Raw genomic sequence first — 24,891 nt, forward strand, 5'->3', positions numbered from 1 at the left:
GTCATATTTTGTTAACTGTCTTTTGTTCATTGCAAGTGTGTTGTGCATACATATGTAATCTTGCCCCCTGTACATACACTGATTAAATACTGCATATAAAATTATTTTTCCTACATTCAAATAATCCAGTTTAGTTTACAATTTCTGACGCCACTCCTTCTTCAAAATGTCTTGTATTTCTTTTTGTGCATTTTATTTTATTCCGTCTATCAAGAAAAACTATTGTTGACAGAGAGATATCACTTTATTCTTCTCCTGTCTCCACAGCCGCCGTCACTCATTCCTTTCTGTTTCTTAACCAAACACACACACACACAGCCTCTGAGTCTTCAATTCCAATAAACAATGCAATTAACAAAAATGCAACAACTACTTTTGGGCTAAATCACAAAAGGAAAAGGTGTACAAACAGTGCAATTAGTTGTTTGCTACTTTAGAAACAAGTTATTGATGAGCATTGTGTTCAAGGTAAAGTATTGCTTTACTGGAGGAGCGAGTGGAATGTTCTGAGAAATCTGCATTTCATGTGTTCAGGGCAGTGTTGCAGAAAAAGCCTTTTGTCGATTGATAGTTGTTGAGATGGAGATGACCTCAGTGCAGTGAAACCTCGAGATTGGCTCTTAGGACAGCGGTTACAGAGAGTGGTTTATTTTGATAACGAAGCAGAACCATCGAGTATGTGTAGAGAAAGCATGACCTTTCCTCTCTACCTGCTATATTGTTAGAGTAATTGGAGATAAGCAATAAGAACAATAGCAGGCGATGTCAGCATTCCACACAGACCAAGTATTGTTGTTATCTTGAAAGTGATTTAGTGAAAGGGATGAACTAGAGCTGTTTGTTCAGTGACTGTGAATGACGTGATTCTCTATGGATCCTAACTTAGTCATGGAAGAGTTTTACTCTTCTATTAATAATGGGCTTCTTTCACTGTGTTATCACTAATATCCGCGGCAGCATCATCCTCGACAGCAGCTCCAGAGAGTGGCAGAGGTCACAATCAGTGAATATTAATCGCTAATGTGAATAAGTCTGGAATATTCTAACAATGAATTATAATCTAAGATCAATAGACTGGAATGCTACAGCAATGGATCATAATCTGAGAACAATAGACTGGAAGGCCACACCAATGGACAGGGGTTTAACCTGGGCTCTGTACCGGGTCACTAAATATCAGATATCATTACCATGGCGAATACGATGTTTGCTGCTGATTTTTCAGGCGGGGTACTTTCCCATCCTCGTTATTGTCGCTGTTCCTGGTAAGTCCATCTCTGTCCATTTATAAATTCTGTAAACCACTGTGAATGGCATCACTACGTATGTTGTCTATATTTGGCAAGATGTAAACTATTTAATTCACTTTCAATCACAAACTCCGATGCTATTACATGGAGTTCATACACTTCTCGTACAAACACATGAGTACGAACAAAGCATTAGTCAGAGGTAAATTTAGGATGGGAGGATTAGGTCTGGATGAGGTACTGTTCAGAGGGTCGGTGAGGACTTGTTGAGCAGAAGGGCCTATATCCAAACTGTTGGGATTCTATTGAACAGTTCCGCCTCAGTGATATTTCTGAATAAACCGTCATCTGCACCTTTTCGGTTGCACTTCTCTTCTCACCACTCTTGCAGTTCCAAGTATTCCATCAAGCTACAAAGTGTCAACGTAATTTGATTCTAAAATGAAGAGCTCTCAGATTAACATCGCCTCTTTCAACATAACTTGTAACCTCATACTAGGGAGATGACTTTGCAGTCAGTGACTTTGAAGTGATAGTTTTATTGAACTGTTCGGATTCTGGAACTTTCTGAGGAGGAGAGGGTGTTGTGTCAAACGTCTCCCGAGTGCAGTGATTCGATTTTGATTGAGGCCATCTCCGCCCCACGGAGGGGAATACATTAGTTCCTTCTCCACAGAAAAAGATACAGAAAATCTTCCATAAATTCTCGGAGACACAGTGACCAGTCGAAATCATAATCTGTGGGAGATTAGAATTAATAAAGAAAACTTATTCAAAAAACGAATTGAACTGAAAGTGTGTAAGTTTCTGGATCATCCCAGAGTATTCAAGGCGATGGAAGTGGAGTAAGGGGAAGGTTTACAAAGTCATTGAGCACTGGAACAGAATCTTTAGTCTAACCAGTCACTGATTACCGCAATCCCAAATTCAATTCAAACCATATGCCGTCGTTCGGCCTATATTGCTCCAAACTTTTCCTATTCATATATTTAAAACTTTGTTACTACAATAAAGATTTATTGAATAACCTTCAAAACTGTTTTGACTTAAAGTTCTGCTTGCTGCTCACTAGAAAGAAGCTTTGAATGTCGACTCCGGTATCATTCTTCTTTCAGGTGTGAATCTTCCTTGGTCACCGTCTTTTTTTGTTACTGAGAAAATGCTTCATATGAAAATGGTAATTTGACAGAGTGTTTCGATGGCTGTTATTCTGCCGATGGCAGTTCCTCTCTCGTTTGCAGTTAGTCTGTCTGACTTTCAAAATGCTTGTTATCTTTATAACACAAACATTGGAATATCTAATTGTTTTGGGGTTGCCAAACAATGACTTCAATCAAAATTAGGATTTAGTATCCTGACGGCAGAATTTAAACAGCTAAAATCGAATTTTCGGTGAAATATAAACCAACTGATTTGTCTATTTCGCAGTGAAATGTAACGTATTCAAATGCAGTCTGAGACTGCTAGCTAGTCATGTGCCAGATACTTTTAAGCTCTCAGTGCAAAAGAGCATTCACTCTTTCTTAAAGTTACAGTAAACGCTTTCAACTTCATAATATCCAGGATCTGGTCCCTGCCCTCGTAAGGGATGAATGCATTTACACTCCTTCGGGCGTGTTACCCGAGAGTGTAATAATTTGACGTCGAGAAGATTGAACATAGAACATAGAACATCACAGCACTGTATATTAATTTTCGCCGTGGATGCTGCGCGGAACTGTGAAATTAAGCTGATGCCCATCTAACATACACCATTCCATTAATATTAATATGTATGTCCAATGCAAATGTAGAAGCCCTTAACATCGGCAAGTCTACAACTGTTGCAGAGTGCCCTTCCCCAACCCTACTGCTTTCTGCATTACAGAAGAAAACTATTCCTGATATGTGTCCTAAATATATTACGCCTCAATTTAAAACTATTCCCCCCTCCTGTTAACGTTAACCATCTCAGGAAAAAGGCTCTCACTGTCCACCCTCTCAAACCCTCGGATTTTCTCATAAGTCTTGATTATTCACCTCTCAACCTTCTCCAATGAAAACAGTCAAAGTTCTCTCAGCATTTCTTCATAGGACCTTCCTTCAATACCAGATAACATCTTTGTAAATCTCCTCTGAGGACTTTCCAAATTTTCTGCATGCTTCCAATAATGCGGTGACCAGAACTGAATGGAATACTCCAGGTGCAGTTACACTCGCGTCTTGTACAGCTGAATAATGACTTTGGCTCCGAAACTCAATTCCCCTCCCAATAAATGCCAACACACCATATGCCTTCTTAATAATCCTTTCAAACTGCTAGGCAACCTTCAGGGATTTATGCACCTGAACATCGAGACATCTCTGTTCATCTGCACTGTTAAGAATTTTACCATTAGTCCACCACTCTGCATTCCTGCTACTTCTTCCATAGTGGACTACTGCACAACTTTCCGCATTAAACTCCATTTGTCACATCTTAGCAAAAATCTGCATCTTATCCATGTCCCTTTGCAACCCATAACATCCTTCAACACTATCCACAACCCTGCCTGCCTTCGAGTCAGCCGCAAATTTACTCACCCATCCTTCTACTCCCACATTCAGATTATTTATAAAAATGAGAAACAGCATTGTCCGCAAAACAGATCCTTGCAGCACGCCACTGTTAGCTGAGCTTGCTCCAGGATGAACTATTCCAATCAACCATCATTCTCTGTCTTCTTTCAGCTGGACAATTTCTGATCCAAATCGCTAAATCTCAATTAATCCCGAAACTCCATATTTTGTACAACAGCCTGCCGTGTGGAACATTAGCAAACGCCTTACTGAAGTCCATATATACCACATTGACTGCTTTAATTTCAGCCACCTGTTTTGTCACAATCTTGAAGAACTCAATAAGGTTAGTGAGGCACGATCTCCTCTGCTCAAAACCGTGTTGACTATCCTTAATCAATTATTCCTTTCCAGATGATTATGAATCCTATCTTTTGTCACCATTTCCAACACCTTAGTCACAACTGAGGTAACGCTTACAGGCCAGTAATTACCATGGGTTGTCCCGACTCCCCTTCTAACACAAGGGAAAACATTTTCTATCCTCCGGTCTTTTGGCCTGTATCTCCATATTCTCACTAACATTGCCATTTTCTATTATGAATACTGACGAAGAGTATTCACCCAGCGTTTCCTCTATGTCCTCAAATTCCAAACACAACTTCTCACTACTATCTTTGACTGGCCCTAACCTTACTTTCGTCGTTCTTTTAGTCCTGATATACCAAGAGAAGACATTAGAATTTTCTTTGATTTTATCAGCAAACAACGTCTCATGTCCCCTGCTGGATATTACCCCTCTCTTAGATTTTTTTGGCTAATTAATAACTCTTATGCCCCCTACCTGAGCCTTCACTTCTCATCCTCACATACGCTTTCTTTTTCCTCTTTACAAGAGCTTCAAATTCTTCAGTAAACCATTGCTCCTTCTGCCTGCCTGATTGGTATGTACTGTACTTACCAAAGACTCGCAGTAGCTCTTCCTTGAAAAAGCTCTACATTTCAAATGTGTTTAGCCGCTGCAGTTTCATTCACCGTCCTATGCATCCTAAGTCTTAACTGATCGCATCATAATTGCCGTTCCCACACTTAAACTGCTTTCCCTGCGCTATATATCTATCCTTGCCCGTTGCTATTTAAAAACATAATCCAATTGTGGTCATTATCACTAAAGTGATGGCCTACATCCAAAAATAACACCTGGTCGGGTTCATTCCCCAGTATGAAATCCACTATGGCATCGGTCCTTTTTGGCCTGTCTACATACTGTGTCAGGAAAAACCTCCAGCACACATTGAACAAAAACTGACGCATCTACACGAATTGAACATCATATTCCCAGTCAATACTGGAGAAGCTGAAGTCCCCAGTAATAACTACCCTGTTATTCTCACTAATTTCAAGAATCATCTTTGCTGTCCTTTCTTCTGCATCGCTACAACAATTCAGAGGCCTCTCTAAATCTTCCAACAGGGGGACCTCACCGTTCCTGTTTCTCACCTCAGCCCAAACTACCTCAGTGGATATGTCCTCAAAAGTTATCTCAACTGCTGTAAAATTATATTTGATTAACAATACCACATCCTCAACCGCTTTTGACATCCTCGCTGTTCTTCCTCAAACCTCGAAAACACAGAATGTGCAAGAACTATTCCTGTTCCTCCTCTACCCATATCTCTGAAACGGCCACAGCATCGAAATACCAGGTCGCACTCGATGCTGCAAGTTCGCCCACCTTATTCTGGATGCTACTGGCATTGAATTGCACACATTTCCAACCGAAATTCAGATTGCCTGTGCCCTGTCTCAATCTTGAAAACCTATCCCTGACATCACTGATCATGTTTATAGGCTATAATCAGGCATGGAAAGAGTTAAGATCTAAGTTTTGTGCAGGCAGGGAAAGATTTGCGTTCTGAGTTTTGTGAATCAAAACGCTCAGCTGAGCATAACTCTGATCAGATAATTTCTTAGTAAACAATGGCGTGCTGGAGGCTGGAGTAATATATTAACAATATGGAAAAACATTAATACTGATGAGGCATTTAACAATATGTGGCAGCATTCAGTTTCTGAGGTCAGTTTAACAAAGTGAAAAACATTCATTCTGTGAAACTAGTTACTCATTGCGTAACAGCATATGGCTCAAACTTTAATGCCAATGATCACCAATTGCAATGGTCACCTAATCAATATGCACGTTGATTTATCTCGATGCTCGTCCCTGCAATATGACTGTATAGTGTTTTGGGAAAGTGCTGTTCCAGAGAAGACCGTGAACTCATGTCTTTGTGCACACGGGCAATCATTCTCTCTCCTTCCAGAGACCAGAATAAAGGTGAAGGCGTTAAAACCTTAATGTGTCTTTGAGCGTTTTGCTTCGTCTGAGGTGTGAGTGAAGGGGACGGGTGACCCCGACTTTCCTGTTTCTAACCTCAGCGCAAATTACCTCAGTAGATGAGTTCGCAAATGTTTTCTTAGCTGCTGTAATGCAACTCTTGAATAACAATGCCACATAGTTCCCCTCGTTTGACATCTTCTCTGTTCTTCGTGAAACACCCAAATCCATGAATACGCAACAACCATTCCTGTCCCTTCTCCAGCCATGTCTTTGAAATGGCCAAAACATTCGATATCCCAAGTCCCAATCCATGCGGGAAGTTCACCCACCTTAATCCAGATGCGACTGGCATTAAAGTACACACATTTCAAACTGAGAAGCTGATTGCAGTGCCCTCTTGCAATCTTGTAAAGCTACCTCTGACGTCACTCACGTCTATTTCCTTTACGCTGGAACTATAATTCAGATTCGCAGTCCTCTGCTGCACTCGTTTATGCTTCCAGGGACAACATTAACGAATTAGACCACCCCAGGATGTTAGTACCCTACTGGTTCAGGTGTAGACCATCCTGTTTGTAGAGATTTCACCTTTCCCAGAAAGAGCTCCAATCAGCCAAGAATCCAAAACTTTCCCTCCTGTACCATCAGTGCAGCCACCTTCACAACTCCACTCTCTCTCTGTTCCTCACCTCACTGGCACGTGGCAAGGCCACAAACCAGAGATAACAACTTTTTTTGTTCGATCTCTAACCTTCCATTCCAGGTCAGTGAATTTCTTCCTTCTTGTGGCGTTGGTGCCCGTGTGAACCATGACTTGGAGCTGTTACCCCCTACCCATCAAAATTCACAAAACACTATCAGCAACATCCAAGACCTAAAGAGAGAGCTCAGAAGAGCCACGAAGAGACATGAAAAGTTGTTGGCGGAGAGGATCAGGGTAAACCGTAAGGTTCGTTTTCGGAATTTAAGGAATAAAAGAATGACGAGAGTAAGATTCGGGCCAATCAAGGATAGTAGTGAGAAGTTGTGAGTGGAGTCAGAGGAGATAGAGGAAGCAGTAAATGGATATTTTTCGACAGTATTCACTCTAGAAAACGATAATGTTTTCGAGGAGAATACTGAGATACAGCTTACTAGACTAGGTGTAACTGAGATTTACAAGGAAGAGGTATAAGTGTGAAAATTGATAAGGCCCTTGGGTCGGATGGAATTTATCCCACGTTCCTCGGGAAGCCAGGGAGGAGATTGCCGAGACTTTAGCATTGATCTTTAAATCGTTATTGTCTACAGGATTAGTGCCAGAAGACTGTAGGATAGCAAATGTCGTTCCCTTGTTCAAGAAGGGGAGTAGAGACAACCCTGGTAATTATAGACCAGTGACCCTTACTTCAATTGTTGGTAAAGTGTTGGAAAAGGTTATAAGAGATAGGATTTATGATCATCAAGAAAAGAATAATTTGATTGGGGATAGCCAGCACGGTTTTGTGAAGGGTAGGTCGTGCTTCACAATCCTTATTGAGATCTTTCAGAAGGTGACGAAACAGGTAGATGAGTGTAAACTGATTGATGGGGTGTGTATGGCTTTCGAGGCGTTTGATAAGGTTCCCCACAGTAGGCTATTGTACGAAATACGGAAGAATGGGATGGTGGAAAACATTGCTGTTCGGATCAATAATAGGCTGGCTGAATGAAGGTAGTGGTGGTGGTTGTTGGGAAATATTCATCCTGGAGTCCAATTACCAGTGGCTTACCGCAAGTGTCGCTGTTGGGTCGACTGATGTTCGTCATTTATATAAACGACCTGTATGAGAACGTACTAGGGTAGGTTATGAAATTTGCAGACGACACAAAGATCGGTGGAGTTGTGGATCATGACAAAGGATGTTGTAGATTACAGAGAGACATAGATAAGCTGCAAAGCTGGCCTGACAGGTGGCAAATAAAATTTAAACTGGACAAGTGTGTTGTGATTCACTTCGGTTGAGTAACTGGAATGCGAAGTATTGGCCTAATGGTAATTCGTGGTCGATGAGCAGAGAGGTCTTGGTGTCCATGCACACAGATCCTTGAAAGTTGCCACCCAGGTTGACAGGGCTGTTAAGAAGGCATACAGTGTTTTAGATTTAATTAATAGAGGGATCGTCTTACGGAATCATGAGATTATGCTGCAGCTGTACAAACCTCTAGTGCAACCGCACTTGGAGTATTGTGTAGAGTTCTGGTCACTGCAGTACAAGAAGGATGTGGAAGCTTTGGAGAGGGTGCAGAGGAGATTTACTAGGATGTTGCCTGGTATGGAGGGAAGGTCTTACGAGGAAAGGCTGAGGGATGGAGACAGTTTTCGTTGGAGAGATGAAGATTGAGAGTTGACGTCATAGAGACATATAAGATAATAAGAGGGTTAGATAGGGTGGACAGGGACAGCCTTTTTCAAAGTCTGGTGATGGCGAGCACGAGGGTACAGAGCTTTAAATTGCAGGTTGATAGATATAGGGCAGATGTCAGAAGGAGTTTCTTTACTCAGAGAGTAGTAAGGGTATGGAAAGCTTTGCCTGCAACGGTAGTAGATTCGCCAACTTTAAGTACATTTACGTCATCATTGGACAAGCATATGGACGTACATGGAGTAGTGTAGGTTAGACGGGCTTCAGGTTGGCCGGCACGGTGGCACAGTGGTTAGCACTGCTGCCTCACAGTGCCAGAGACCCGGGGTCAATTCCCACCTCAGGCGACTCACTGTGTGGAGTTTGCACATTCCCCCCGCGTCTGCGTGGGTTTCCTCCGGGTGCTCCGGTTTCCTCCCACAGTCCAAAGATGTGCATGTCAGGTAAATTGGCCATGCTAAATTGCCCGTATTGTTTAGGTAAAGGGTAAATGTAGGGGTATGGATGGGTTGCGCTTCGGCGGGTTGGTGTAGACTTGTTGGGCTGAAGGGCCTGTTTCCACACCGTAAAGTAATCTAATCTAATTGGTATGACAGGTCGGCGCAATATCGAGGTCCGAAGGGCCTGTACTGCGCTGTAATGTTCTCTATTCGATGTTCTAAACCCTGGCACATGGGAGACAGCACAGCAAATATGAGTCCCTCTCATTCCAATATAAAAACTATTCTCTGTCTCCTGAACTACGGAGTCCCCAGTGACAAAGCTCTGCTCCTCTTCCGCCTTCCCCGCTGAGCAACAATGACACACTCTGTGTGAGATTCCTGTACCCATTCTTACCCCTGATAAGTCGACGCGCAAACAGTATACTTGTTGTTGAGGGAGCCCACCACAGGAGATCCCAGCACTGTCTGCCGGATTTCTTTCCCCCACTTGACGGTAATCCATCAACATTTTTCTTGTGGTTGAGGAGTAAGTACCTCCCTTGAATGATTCTCAATAAACCCCCATATCCCGAATGTGAGAAAGAGAGCTCACAATATAATACATTTCAGTCCGAGTCAAATTTCGAGGCAATGAATTTTATTGCAATGTTCTTGCAACAAGGGGTGTCAAGCAAGTAAGCACCCCACTCCAGAAATTACTCCATAATTTATACAGTTTAGTTTTCGGTGCTTGCCCGTTTACCTCATTGGCCTTCAAACCTATCAATATTCCTTATTGTGTTCTGCCCCTGCCCAGCTGCGCTCCGCCCTTGTCTATTTCTCCCCCTACTCCAAGCCGGGCGACCCCCACCCCTATCCTTTATTTGTAAATGACTTGGTTCGCTTCAGTGCTGACATGAGGGAAACGTGCTGAGCTTGGCATATCCTGATGTTCTTTTCACCGTATCTGTTTTTCTGTAACATCTTCCATTGTTTGCAGGCACATTTCATTCCTGTATTCTTATTTTAGCGAATGAAAAGTAAATACCAATTCATTCCACATAGTTTTCATTCCTTTGTTAGATTATTTTATTCAATAGCAATTATTAATTTGGCTGAAACAATTACATACAGACGTTAATAAGCAATTACGGTTGCAGAAGTAACACAGCTTTACGTTTATTCCACAATTTCCCCCTTTTTCTTTAATTATCATTTGTTATCTTCTGCATTTTTTTTCTTATACGTCACTTCCAAATTGACCAGCATCTTTTCTGAAATTTCATTTATTTTGGAAATCTCCTCGAGGTCACTTATTCCCTCATTGTTTAACAGGTAGACCCCTTCCCCCCGATTGTTCTTTTGAGGCATTTGTGTGGCCTAAGCTGTTTCAATCAACCTTTGGATTATCCCCCGTGCACAAGATGTGATGCAGCATCCTATTGCGATTAGGTCTCCCACCACTACGGTCGAGGACGTAAGGAATGAAATCACCACACCCTTCCACTTTCCAAACCACAATTCTCGCCACCCGGTGAATGATGTGCTGATCCCTGAATTTTCAGCTAGTTCTACGGCGAATGCTGTAGGACCTTGCAGGGCTCGACTATGTTATTTGGAACGAAGTTACAACAGTTTCCTCCTAACATTACACACTCTCTCTCCTTTTTTTTCTGCTCGAGCCATTCTATTCCCATGCCATTCTGCTGGTTGCATCAAGTTGTTTGGCTAAATCTTTAATTGTGTCTCTCGTGTAACTGATGAACCTTTGCTGATTATAGAAATAATAATTTATCTAATTCACATTTTTGTTGACTCTTACCCATCAGAACAGAATTGATTCAAAGCCTGCCCTGTTCTGGTTATGAGCCTTGAACTCATCAGGTACCCCTCTTGGGATTACTATAGGGTCTAGATATACCAGATCATCAAATTAAGGACCCAATAGTGATCTCTTACTTCGTCCCCTTCCTTTACTATCTCTTTCTTTTCAAATATCAGGATGAACAGAATTGCCAATTGTACAATTTCAGACATGCCCCTCCAACCAGGAGGTAGGGTGCGTCTCAATATTTTCCCTCCGCAAAACCACCACAGATCTGCTCGGGGAATCCTTAATGCTAAGTAGTCCCCTCCCTTTTCCATCACGGGCTCAATATCGGAACATGATTTCAGCTCCCCCAAATACCTGGACCGATCTGTTCCTCGCCTGTTTACACACGATGTGTGATTTCCGACTACGACAGAAAACATTGTACGCGTCTTTCAGCCTTCCTTCTGTAATGGAGAGAACTTTAATAGAAGGAGCATACAATCTTGATTACTCCATGCAGTCTCATCCTGATACAAGGCTATCATGCCAGTGATGCCCTCTCCTATCTCGCTTCCACCCGAGCGGAAAGGGGACTAGTTGGCCCATTGAACTCCCAGATGCACATGCATAACAATTGCTTTTATTCAAAATTTTCAGTGCATTTCACCCATTCAACCCAGACATCTGTATCCCCATATCCTGTTTCGACTCCAGTGGTCTGCTTTAAGTCCTTTAACTGTACAATTGTTATCACCTTAGGATCAGGGTAAGGGACTCTACTATTCATTTCTCCTACTCGGGTTATGTCTTTCACCTGCATTTTAATATAACATCGCAGGAAATCCGTCCAATCTGCTTTCATCTCTGTCCTAAATATTTGGTCTAATTGGACCTGATAGGTTTCTCCCCCAAAAACTGCTTCATATCATGAAGTTTTCATTATAGTTAAACATATTGGGTGACACCTTTTATCTAGACAGTCAAGAGCAAGACAGAAAGTGCCTCGGTGTACTGTAACGAGTGGATTCATCAAGCGATCACCTCTGAGGTCTTGCTGTCTCCGCCCTTCTTTACATTCTTTATCCCAAAGATACTCCTTCCAATTTCATCCCGTTAATCTTATATTTTGCATCCCCACCTTTTGGGGCCTATTTCATAGAACCTAAGATGTATCTCTGGGTTCCTGTATTGCCTTTGATTTCTTACATCTCCACAGTCCACCAGGCTGGAGACATCTGTTTCTATGACTTATGGATTTGTACTTTATGTAACCGTTATCATTAAGTAAGACGACCACACCATGGCCTGTCAGAATCCTAACACTTTAAAATCTAATATCGTGTACCTAAACATTTTTCCCATTCTACAGTGATATTGAAGCACTGAGAGACTTAGCATACAATACTACAGAAACTATTCTGCACTACCACCGCTACTGTATAATTAGTTATTTGAAGTCTTTTCAATTTAAGTTTAAGTGGCTCTTTTGTCCCTACAGTTGTACAGACTTCTGTTTCAATTGGAGATTCCACTTGCCCTTTCATCTGAGTGGAGTGAGTCCAGCCTTTCTCCGCTGTTCTTATCGCTGTTTCAATGGTTAGGATTGCTTTGTACGGCCCCTCCCGGTCTGGTTGCAACATGGTTTCCGTCCACGATTTGACTAGGACCCAATTGGATTGGATGAACGGTGAATTCAAGGAGTGGGTTCGGTGCCAACAAAATCTGTTAGCTGAAGAAAGACAAAGAGGAGGAATAGCCAAGTATATACTTCTTTAAGAACAAATTTTTAGTCTCCAGTGTTGGCAGTTCCCCTTTCGTTCCCAGATAGGGCAGGCGAAACAATATCTCATAAGTTGACAGCCCCATATCTTTCCTTGGAGCCGTTCGTACTTGCAAAAGTGCTATAGGTAAACACTTAATCCAAGGGAGTCTGGTTTCTACTGCTAACTTAGATAACTGATTCTTGAGTGTCTGGTTCATTCTGTCAACAATTCCTGATGAAGGTGGTTGACCACGGGGTGTGGAACTCTCAGGAGATTCCTAACCCCTTCATTACTCCCTCGAGTACTCTGGAAGTAAAATTAGTTCCCTGATCTGAATCTATGAATTCCACTATATCATATCTGGGAATATGTGTTCGAGTATTATCTTGGACACCCGACGTGCGGTGGCAGTGTCTAAAGGGTACGCCTCCACCCATCCAGATAGGTGATCAAACATTACCAGCATATACCTCAGTCTTCCAACTCGGGGAAATTCGATATAATCTACCTGAATACTCTGAAATGGTCTTATCCCAGGTTCTCTCCCTCCTGGGACTTGTTTCCTTGACCCCTTTATTTGTTTTTTTGTTTAGTTTTTACATGTTATGCGAGCCCTCACAAATCTGTTTTTCTATTTTATATATCCCTTTGCATCCATATTTTCTTAAGACGAAATCACACATTGCTTGCACTCCCCAGTGACTCCCCTGATGTAAGACAGCCATAATCTCTCACATCATCATTTTATTCAACATTTGGTCAATGAGAATGTGTGAAGGAATCCTGCCAATTAATATTAATTCAGGCTATCACAATTGATTTATTATAAATATTAATTATTAATTTTATATTATATAAATAATATAATTATTATCTGTAATTCAGGGTGGAAACACAAGTGACTAATACATTTTAAAAGTGTAATTGGGCAGTTCTGTTTGTTTACCAGTCACTTGTGACTTCTCATTCTGTTTCTGTAATTGATTCACAAAAGCACATTTATTTTAAAGGACTTCAATAGATTTCATAGCACAACTTGCAGTTAATTCAATCCCCAATTTGGTGGCAGTCTCTTGTCATGAGCGCAAAACTGATTCTTCGTGACTCTCATCACAAAACTGTCGCCATAATCCAATTAACTCTTTCGTTAGAATATAGAACATAGAACAATACAGCACAGAACAGGCCCTTCGGCCCACGATGTTGTGCCGAACATTTGTCCTAGCTTAAGCACCCATCCATGCACCTATCCAATTGCTGCTTAAAGGTCGCCAATGATTCTGACTCTGCCACTCCCACAGGCAGCGCATTCCATGTCCCTAACACTCTTTGAGTAAAGAACCTACCCCTGACATCCTCCCTATACCTTCCACTCTTCACCATAAATTTATGTCCCCTTGTAACACTCTGCTGTACCCAGGGAAAAAGTTTCTGACTGTCTATCTATTTCTCTGATCATCTTATAAACCTCTATCAAGTCACCCCTTATCTTTCGCCGTTCCAATGAGAAAAGGCCTAGCACTCTCAAGCTATCATCGTACGTCTTATTCTCCGTTCCTGGCAACAACCTGGTAAATCTTCTCTGCACACTCTCCAAAGCTTCCACATCTTTCCTAAAGTGAGGCGACCAGAACTGCACACAGTACTCCAAATGTGGCCTAAGCAAGGTCCTGTACAGCTGCAACATAACTTCACGACTCTTGAATTCAATCCGTCTGCTAATGAACGCTAATACACCATAGGCCTTCTTACAAGCTCTATCCACCTGAGTGGTAACTTTCAAAGATCTATGAACATAGACACCATGATCCCTCTGCTCCTCCACCTTACTAAGAACACTACGGTTCACCCTGTATTCCACATTCTTATTTGTCTTTACAAAATGGACAATCGCACACTTGACAGGGTTGAACTCCATCTGCCACTCCTCAGCCCAGCTCTGCATCATATCTAAGTCCCTTTGCAGCCGACAACAGCCCTCCTCACTATCCACAACTCCACCAATCTTCGTATCATCTGCAAATTTACTGACCCACCCTACGACTCTCTCTTCCAAGTCATTAATAAAAATTACAAACAGCAGAGGACCCAGAACTGATACCTGCGGAACTCCACTTGTAACTGGGCTCCAGGCTGAATATTTACAGTCTACCACCACTCTATGACTTCGATCGGCAAGCGAGTTTTCTATCCAACTGGCCAACTTTCCCTCTATCCCATGCTTCCTGACTTTCCGCATAAGCCTACTATGGGGATTCTTATCAAATGCCTTCCGAAAATCCATGTGTACGACATCCACTGCTCTACCCTCATCCGAATGCTTGGTCAACTCCTCAAAGAATTCAATAAGACTTGTAAGGCAAGACCACACTTCACAAATCCGTGCTGGCTGTCCCGAATCAAGCAGTGTCTTTCCAGATACGCAGAAATCCTATCCCTCAGTACCCTTTCCATGACTTTGCCTAACAAGGAAGGAAGACTAACTGGCCTGTAATTCCCAGGGTTATCCCTATTCACTTTTTTGAACAGGGGCACAACATTCGCCACTCTCCAGTCCCCTGGTACCAAAACCCGTTGACAGTGAAGACGGAAAGATCATTGCAAACGGTTCTGCAATTTCCTCTCTTGCTTCCCACGTAATCCTAGGATATATCCCGTCAGGCCCCGGGGACTTGTCTATCCTAAATTTGTTGAAAATGTCCAACACATCTTCCTTCCCAACAAGTATCTCTTCGAGCTTAACAGTCCGTTTCACACTCTCCTCTCCAACAATACGGTCCCTCTCGTTTGTAAATACTGAGAAAAAGTACTCATTCAAGACCTCTCCTTTCTCTTCCGACTCAATACACAGTCTCATTCTATTGTCCTTGATCGGAACTACCCTCGTTCTCGTCATTCTCATGTTTCTCACATTCGCATAAAATGCCTTGGGGTTAACCTTGATCCTACCCGCCAAAAACTTTTCATGCCCTCTTTTCGCTCTCCTAATCACTTTCTTCAGCTCCCTTCTGGCTATCCTGTATCCCTCCAATGCTCTGTTTGAACCTTGTTTCCTCAACCTTATGAAAGCCTCCTTCTTCCTCTTTACAAGACATACAACCTCCCCTTTCAACCAAGGTTCCCTCACACGACCAACTCTTTCCTGGATGACAGGTACATACATATCAAGGACATGTTGTATCTGTTCCTTGAAAAATTTCCACATTTCCACGACATCCTTCCCTGACAGCCTATGCTCCCAACTTATGCTCCTCAGATCCTGTCTGGCAGAATCGTATTTACCCTTCCCCCAATTGTAAAACCTACCCTGTTGCACCCACCTATCTCTCTCCATAACCAAGGTGAAAGTCACAGAATTGTTGTCACCATCACCAAAATGTTCACCCACTAACAAGCACATCACTTGTTCCGGTTCGTTACCAAGTACCAAATCCAATCTGGCCTCCCCTCTGGTCGGACAATCTACATACTGATTTAGAAAAACTTCCTGGACACACTGCACAGCACTGCCCCATCCAATCTACTTGATCTAAAGAGCTTCCATTCAATATTTGGGAAGTTAAATACGCCCATGACTACTAACCTGTGGCTTCTGCACGTTTCCAAAATCTGTTCCCAATCTGTTTCTCCACATCTCTGCTGCTTTTTTTTTGGGGGGGGGGGGGGGGTCTATAGTAAACACCCAACAATGTGACTGCTCCTTTCCTATTTCTAACGTCAGCCCATACTACCTCCAAAGGCAGATCCCCCCAAACTGCCTTTCTGCAGTCGTTATACCATTTCTAATTAGCGACGCCACACCCCTCCCTTTTTTACCACCCTTCCTAAGCTTACTGAAACATCTGTATCCAGGAACCTCCAACAACCATTCCTGTCCCTCTTCCTTCCACGTTTCTGTGATGGCCGAAACATCGTAGTCCCAAGTGCAGATCCACGCCTTAAGTTCACCCAGCTTATATCTGATACTCCTTGCGTTGAAGTATACACACGTGAACCCATCTCTGAGTCCGCAAGTATTCCTTGTCAGTGCTACCATCTCCACAGCCTCCCTACATTCTTGGACATCCTGACAAACAGCTAACCTACTTGCTGAACTACAAGTCCGGATCCCATCCTCCTGCCAAATTAGTTTAAATCCCCCCAAAGTGTGCTAGCAAACATACCTCCCAGGATATTGGTGCCCTTCTGGTTCAGGTGCAATCCGTCCTGCTTGTACAGGTCCCACCTTCCCCAGAATGCAGTCCAATTGTCCAAATACCTGAAGCCGTCCCTCCTACACCATCCTTGCAGACACGTGTTCAACTGCACTCTCTCCCTATTCCTTGCCTCACTGTCACGAGGCACCGGCAACAACCCAAAGATGATGACTCTGTCCGTCCTACCTATTAGCCTCCAGCCTAACTGCCTGAGCTCCTGAATGACGACCGCACCCCTCTTCCTACCTATGTCGTTGGTGCCAACGTGCACCACGACTTCTCGCTGCACACCCTCCCCCTTAAGGATTCTGAAGACATGGTCCGAGACGTCTCGGACCCTGGCACCCGGGAGGCAACAAACCATCCGAGAGTCTTGTCCATGTCCACAGAACCGCCTGACCATACATCTAACTATAGAGTCTCCTACAACTAGCGCTCTCCTCCTCTCCCCCTTTCACTTCAGAGCCTCAGAGCCGGACCTCGTGCCACAGACCTGGTCACTGCAGCTTACCCCTGCTAAGCCTTCACCATCAAAAGTATCCAAAGCGGTATACTTATTGTTTGAGGGGAACGACCACAGGGGATCCCTGCACTGCCTGCTTCCTCCCCGTCCCACCTCAAACTGTTACCCAGCTACCTCTGTTCTCTGGCGTAACTATGTCCCTGTAACTTCTATCTATCTCCCTCTCAGTCTCTAGAATAATCTTCAGGTCATCCAACTCCAGTTCCAGTTCCCTAACGTGATCTGTGAGGAGCAGGAGCTGACTGCATTTCCTGCAGATGAAGTCGGCAGGAGCATCGGTGGTCACTCCGACCTCAAACATCCTGCAGGAGGAACATTCCACTGCCTGCGCTGCCATTGCCTTGGGATTAAAACTTAAGGAAGACCTTGCTGTCATCGTATCGACTAGGAAAACTACGTCCTCTTTGTAAGGTCCCACCTTTAAATTTATTAAGGGTTCATGGTGGGTCTCAGGTGGCAGGAACCCCCTGACAACTCTATTCTTCATATTAACGGTACTGCCTTTGCTTCATTTTTCAGATGTGTACACTCTCTCTTAAAGTGACCTGTCTTTCCACAGATATCATCCCGCCTGTGGGGATTTCCATTTTGATCCTTGTTCCTGTCTACCAGACCCCTTTTAAAATCTCCTCCCTGATCTCTTCTCCTCCCTTTATTTTCAACATGCTGCTCGCCACCATTCCGGCTTTCTTCTCCTCTTAGGTTTGTCCTTTTCTTCATTACCTCATCAAATATGTCATTATTTTTGCCTTCTGTTTCTGCTTCTCACGTTACGTTGCCAGATCAATTGCTGAGCCGATTTAACCAATTGAATAGCTTTAGGGCCACCAAATGGCTATTCTTCATCACCCAATGTTTTTTTTAGACATTGATTTTTTGAAAGAAATATTGCAATATTTCTTGCTCCCTGTAATCTCAAATAGCAGGAGCCTCTTCTCCCTGTAACTTTACCCCGTAACATTAAATACCTGTAATCTCAAATACAATGTATCAATTCAAAGTTTGGTAGAAGATTTTTAATTCGGGTACTTATTGTTGTGGTTATGTGCGCCGAGCTGGGGATTTCTGTTGCAGACGTTTCATCCCCTGTCTAGGTGACATCCTCAGTGCTTGGGAGCCTCCTGGGAAGTGCTTCTGCGAAGTTTCCTACAGCATTTATAGTGGTTTGTACCTGCCGCTTCTGGTTGTCAGTTCCAGCCCTCAGCTGCAGTGGCTGGTATATTGGGTCCAGGTCGATGTGCTTATTGATTGAATCTGTGGATGAGTGCCATGCCTCTAGGAATTCCCTAGCTGTTCTCTGTTTGGCTTGTCCTATAATAGTAGTGTTTTCCCAGTCGAACTCTGTGCACTCATAGCATAAGCGGTAATGCAAAGATTAGAACAAACAGTCTTAGTGCAAATTCAACCCAAACTCTGGGTCAGATGTATGGATGACACCTTTGTAATCATTAAAAGATAGAAATAGAGAACACACACCGGATCATCAACGCCACACTCACAGGAATCCGATTCGCTAGAGAGGAAGAAAAGGACAACCAACTCCCATTCCTGGACGTGATGGTAGAGGGAACACCGAACGGAGAATTCACCTTAAAGGTATACAGGAAAGCCACACACAGAGACCAAGTCGTAAACTACGAAAGCAACCACCCCAACACACACAAAATAATTTGCATCAAGACACTTTTCAAAAGGGACACAACACACTGCAGTACGCCAGAACTGCAAAAAGTGGAAGAAGAACACCTATACAATGTATTCGCCAAAAACGGAAACCCCGCAATTCCATCAACAGATGCCGAAGGGAAAGTCAACGGAATGAGGACGTGCCACAGCCCAAAGGACAATCACATTACCATAAATCAAGAATATTTCAGAACTGACAGCCAGACTACTGCCACCGCTAGGACTCATAACAGCACACAAACCAACAGCCACTCTCAGACAACAACTCACCAGGACAAAGGACCCAATCCCTAGCATGAGCAAATGACAATGTAGTATACAAAATCCCATACAAGGACTGCACAGAACACCACATAGGACTAACAGGAAGACAGCTAATGATCCGCATCCATGAACACCAACTAGCCACGAAACGACACGACCAGCTATCCTGAGTAGCCACACAAACAAGGTGACAAGCAACAAATATAAAGGAGCCTCTTTCTTGCTGTGATCTCAAGTACAATGTATCAATTTTTGCTTGTATACATTAAAGCCTTTTCCTAAATATACATTTTGGAATCTTACGTGTTCAGTATTTAACATTAAGCATGTGAAATGTATACAGTTCCCAACTTTGAAATCGACTGAAATTACCCTGTTTTAGTACCTTGATTTAAATCCAAATTTTGGATTAGTGGTGCTGGAAGAGCACAGCAGTTCAGGCAGCATCCAAGTAGCTTCGAAATCGACGTTTCGGACAAAAGCCCTTCATCAGGAATAAAGGCAGTGAGCCTGAAGCATGGAGAGATAAGCTAGAGGAGGGTGGGGGTGGGAGAATGTAGCATAGAGTACAATGGGTGAGTGGGGGAGGGGATGAAGGTGATAGGTCAGGGAGGAGAGGGTGGAGTGGATAGGTGGAAAAGGAGATAGGCAGGTAGGACAAGTCCGGCCAAGTCATGGGGACAGTGATGAGCTAGAAGTTTAAAACTAGGGTGAGGTGGGGGAAGCGGAAATGAGGAAACTGTTGAAGTCCACATTGATGCCTGGGGTTAAAGTGTTCCGAGGCGGAAGATGAGGTGTTCTTCCTCCAGGTGTTTGGTGGTGAGGGAGCGGTGGTGAGGGAGGCTCAGGACATCCATGCCCTCGGCAGAGTGGGAGGGGGAGTTGAAATGTTGGGCCACGGGGCGGTGTGGTTGATTGGTGCGGGTGTCCCGGAGATGTTCTCGAAAGCGCTCTGCTTGGAGGCACCCAGTCTCCCCAGTGTAGAGGAGACCGCATCGGGAGCAACGGATACAATAAATGATATTAGTGGATGTGCAAGTAAAACTTTGATGGATGTGGAAGGCTCCATTAGGGCCTTGGATAGAGGTGAGGGAGGAGGTGTGGGCACAGGTTTTACAGTTCCTGCAGTGGCAGGGGCAAGTGCCAGGCTGGGAGGGTGGGTTGTAGGGGGGAGTGGACCTGACCAGGTAGTTATGGAGGGAACGCTCTTTGCGGAAGGTGGAAAGGGGTGTGGAGGGAAATATATCCCTGGTGGTGGGGTCTGTTTGGAGGTGGCGGAAATGTCGGCGGATGATTTGGTTTATGCGAAAGTTGGTAGAGTGGAAGGAGAGCACCAGGGGCGTTCTGTCCTGGTTACGGTCGGAGGGGTGGGGTCTGAGTGCGGAGGTGCAGGATGTGGACGAGATGCTTTGGAGGGCATCTGAAACCACGTGGGAAGGGAAATTGCGGTCTCTAAAAAAGCAGGCCATCTGGTGTGTTTGTTTTCCAAAGTAGTCCTGACCAGTCAATTGCATAATTACAATGCTATGCCCCGTGAAATAACTGGAGCTGCCTTAAAAGGATTTGTCTATTCAAGTTAAAACAAAACTTCTAATGCATGAATAATGGCCGAATCCAACGTCACTGATATTAATGAATTTTTTTGATTTATTACAATCTAATGTTGAATCGAAACTTCAACTGTCCTCCATAAATCGCTTTTATGTAAGGATAAAAGAGATTAGTTAGAAACTGATAGTAAGGCAGTCATAAGCTGTAAAAAGAACAGGAGTTAACATTTTATTTCATAATCTGTAAAATCCATAACCTTAAAAGAAATCATGTTAAATTTCCATAATAGAAATCAGCTTCAAAACAGTCCCGGATCTCAAACTCCAGGGAACAAAGCACAAACATTCAATCAACAACAAATAAATGTGCATTCAAACCGAATCATAAAGGTTTAAACTTTCAATTTTCTGTACAGCTCTTTTCTCTCTCACACACACACGCGCGCACACACCGTATCTCACAGACACTTTCTGAGTTTCCCGCAACAACTCTAGAGGATTCTCGCTTCACGAATCTGTCTTTTGAATCTTTTTCTGGATGTCTGTCCATGATTTAGTTGCAAAGTGTACCCTCAGTAGCCCTTCAGCTACTCACCTTTCTGGAACGAAGCATAATCTGATGCCTGCCTCCTGAATCTAAGGCTGTTTTCATTTGACATTTAAATTCAAATATTCGCAAACACAGTCTTCTTCAGACCCGTACTTTGGTCAGAAGATGGAGGGACGAAGAATGCATTCCTTAGTCCATGCAAAGCAACAATATTTAGTCATTTTTTCCTATCTAATTCCCTTGCACAAATATTATGTTCCAATTCCACAACATTCTGCACAACGGTCTTTCGCAGGAATGTTTCCAGGGACCAGGCCTCCATTTACATTTTCTCGGAGGATTTTTCCTTACCCTCCGCAGACCCCATATTGAGTTCCTGCGTTAGTCCCTTATTAACTAATAAAACTCAATGCCAGACACCAAAGTCTATATTCCTAACTTTGTCCATGCATGGAGTGCCTGGCTCCCTGTGCCTAACTAAACCTTTCTCCTGTTTCAGATCGACTCTCATCAGATCTCGATCAGTCAACCAGAAGGGGGAATCCATTGCTAAGGAACGCAAGACCGTTCTTAAAGAAATGGGTCACGTCTTCCCAGCCGTCAACGGTGCCAAAATTGTTGGTGATGATGGACATCCCGAACGAGCGCCCAACTTGTGAAAACAGAGCTCACATTATCATAAATTCCAGTCCGAGTCAAATTCAGAAGCAGCAAAGTTTATTGAAACGTTCTTGCAAGAAAGAGTGACTCGGAAGTAGGTAGCCCAATCCAGAAATTACTCTACAATTTATACAGTTCAATTCTCAGTACTTCTCCGTTTACCTCATTGCCCTTCAAACCTATCAATATTTCTTATTATGTTCTGCCCCTGTTCGGCTGCGCTCCGCCCTTGTTTAATCTCCCCCTACTCCAAGCCAGGCTACCCCCCAAGATCGTTTCAATACTGACATGAGGGAAATTTGCTGAGCTTGGTATATACTGATGTTCTTTTTCAACTTATCTATTTGCCAGTAAAGTCTACCATTGTTTGAAGGCACGTTCCATTCTTGTATGCACATTTTACCAAACTGAGAACAAACTGTGTATCCCTTTACGTAGTCTTCATTCCTGTATGCACATTTCAGCAAACTCAGCTCTTTGCTGACAATTATACACTAGTAGTGGTGAGTTCATTCACCTTACATAAGCAATTATGTTTGCAGAAGTAACACTGCTTTACCTATATCCCACATATGCCAATGCGATATGTTCCAGAGGTTAAGTGTACCTACGTTACTTTCTGAAACCAAAAATGAAAAATGGAGAATCGGGAGATGTGAAAATGATGAGACCACAATGTCGTTTCTACCTTCATGATAGAAAACAAAACAAATAAAAAGAGAACTTTCCAACAATATGAGAAAACCTGTTCCTGATGAGAGAAAAGGGAGTAGAATGAAATTAGTAAATAAACAGAAATAACTGGGACTAAATGTATTTGGCGTATATAGTATCGTCATAGATTTATGAATTGGGAATCATATTTGAGAAACTGACTGATAATTAAATGATGGAAAAGCAACGGAAGCAATGTAATTGATTTACAGAAATATTTTTGATAAAGTCCCAAGCCTAACCTGCAAAAGAAAAGCTCATGAAACGGGCGCTAACTTCTGAACATTGCTTTAGACTGAGATAGGTGCCAGCAGACAGTGAGTGGGAGGAAACAGATTTGTTCTCGAGTAAAAGGAAAGAGAATACTTGCTTGGCTCCAATTTAATCATAATGTACATCAACAGGTTGGTTGATGGAACCAAATGCTGTATTTCTAAGGATGCTGACGGATTGTGTTGTGGGTGAGGTAGATGTAAAAAAGCTTCAGGATGATTCAATCAAATGCTGTGAACGGGCAAAAAAGTGTCAGATGACTGAATGCGGATCGATTTTATCGTTGTGCACTCTGTTGGAAATAAAAGAACGGCAGCCTATCGTTATAAAGTGGATAGTTTGAAAGATGTTGATATGCAAAGGGGCTTATACTTTTTTTTGTTGTCGTTTTCTTATGCGCCGGCCTCCGACGTCCATGCATGGCCAAAGCAGTGGAAGGCAGAAGTCAATATTAGGAGCAGAATTGTCATACAATCAGTGCACATACACCCACCACATGGTGAGCTGTAAAAGTTGAAAAGGATCTGTATGTCCTCGTACACCAGTCACTGAAATCAGTACTGCAGGAGTAGCAAGCAGATTTGAAGACCAATGATGTGCTAACTTTCATTTCAAGGGGATTTTAGTACAGGAATAAGGGTACTTACTGCAGCTGCGCAGGGCCTTGGTGAGAACTCTTCTCGAACTCTGTGCAGTATTGTTCGCAGCTTCTGTCTCGTGACATAATAAATGACAAATTGAGGGAGTGCATCGAAGGATGTAGAGACTGATCTCCAGGATGACAGGCTAGTTAGATTAGATTAGATTACTTACAGCATGGAAACAGGCCCTTTGGCCCAACAAGTCCACACCGACCCGCCGAAGCGCACCCAACCACACCCATTCCCCTACATTTACCCGACACCGAACACTATGGGCAATTTAGCATAGCCAATTCACCTAACCTGCACTTTTTTGGAATGTGGGAGGAAACCGGAGTACCTGGAGGAAACCCACGCAGACATGGGGAGAATATGCAAACTCCACACAGTCAGTCGCCTGAGGTGGGAATTGAACCCGGGTCTTTGGTACTGTGAGGCAGCTGTGCTTACCACTGTGCCACCCAAAGGGCAAATGGAATTCCCTCACCCTAATCAGGAGATTAGATTTGATTACATTACAGCGTGGAAACAGGCCCTTCGGCCCAAAAAGTCCACATCGACCCGCCGAAGCACAACCCACCCATGCCTGAGGCGGGAATTGAACCCGGATCTCAGGCGCTGTGAGGCAGCTGTGCTAGCCACTGTGCCATCGTGCCGCCAACTTTAACTCTCTGAATAATCCTGAAAGTTGTGGGAGCAGAGTTTGGGACGGCTGTGAAGGTATTCCGTGGGTGTTAGGAACATGAGTGGAGAGCTCAATGAAATATATAAAACTCTGATAAGGTGAGACAGATTGGAAGCAGGGATGATAATTTCCCTGGCTGGGAAGTCTGAAACAAGGGGTTAAAATATTAGGTACAGGCAGACCAACGTGCATTGAGAAGACAATAAATGTCTGCACTCAGAGACAGGTGAACCTGGGGAATTCACTTCAACATAGGGCTGTGGGTGAAAAGGCACTCAATATAAATAAGAATTTTTAAACAGCAAAGGTACGGAAAAGGAGTGTGGTCTAGAGATGAAGGATCAGCCATAATTACAATTGAATATGGAAAGAAAGTTTAAGGACGTAGCGATGATTGCACTTCATATTTTATATCTTTTCAATGATTACTCACATTTACGGAAATGTACACTGTGGGGAGAAAAAGCGTTGATGAAATGTTGGGCGGATTTGCAAAAAAGTGGATAAACTAACTGCACAGATAGATGCAAACTGGTACATATAAATGGAATTACGGAGACACGGCTGTAGGTGACCAATGTGGGCAAGTGAATGTCCCAGATATTCAATATTTAGGAATGAAAAGGAAAAATGTGATG

This window comes from Chiloscyllium punctatum, chromosome 19 (assembly GCF_047496795.1).
Source record: "Chiloscyllium punctatum isolate Juve2018m chromosome 19, sChiPun1.3, whole genome shotgun sequence".
In the NCBI taxonomy this organism is placed as follows: Eukaryota; Metazoa; Chordata; class Chondrichthyes; order Orectolobiformes; family Hemiscylliidae; genus Chiloscyllium; species Chiloscyllium punctatum.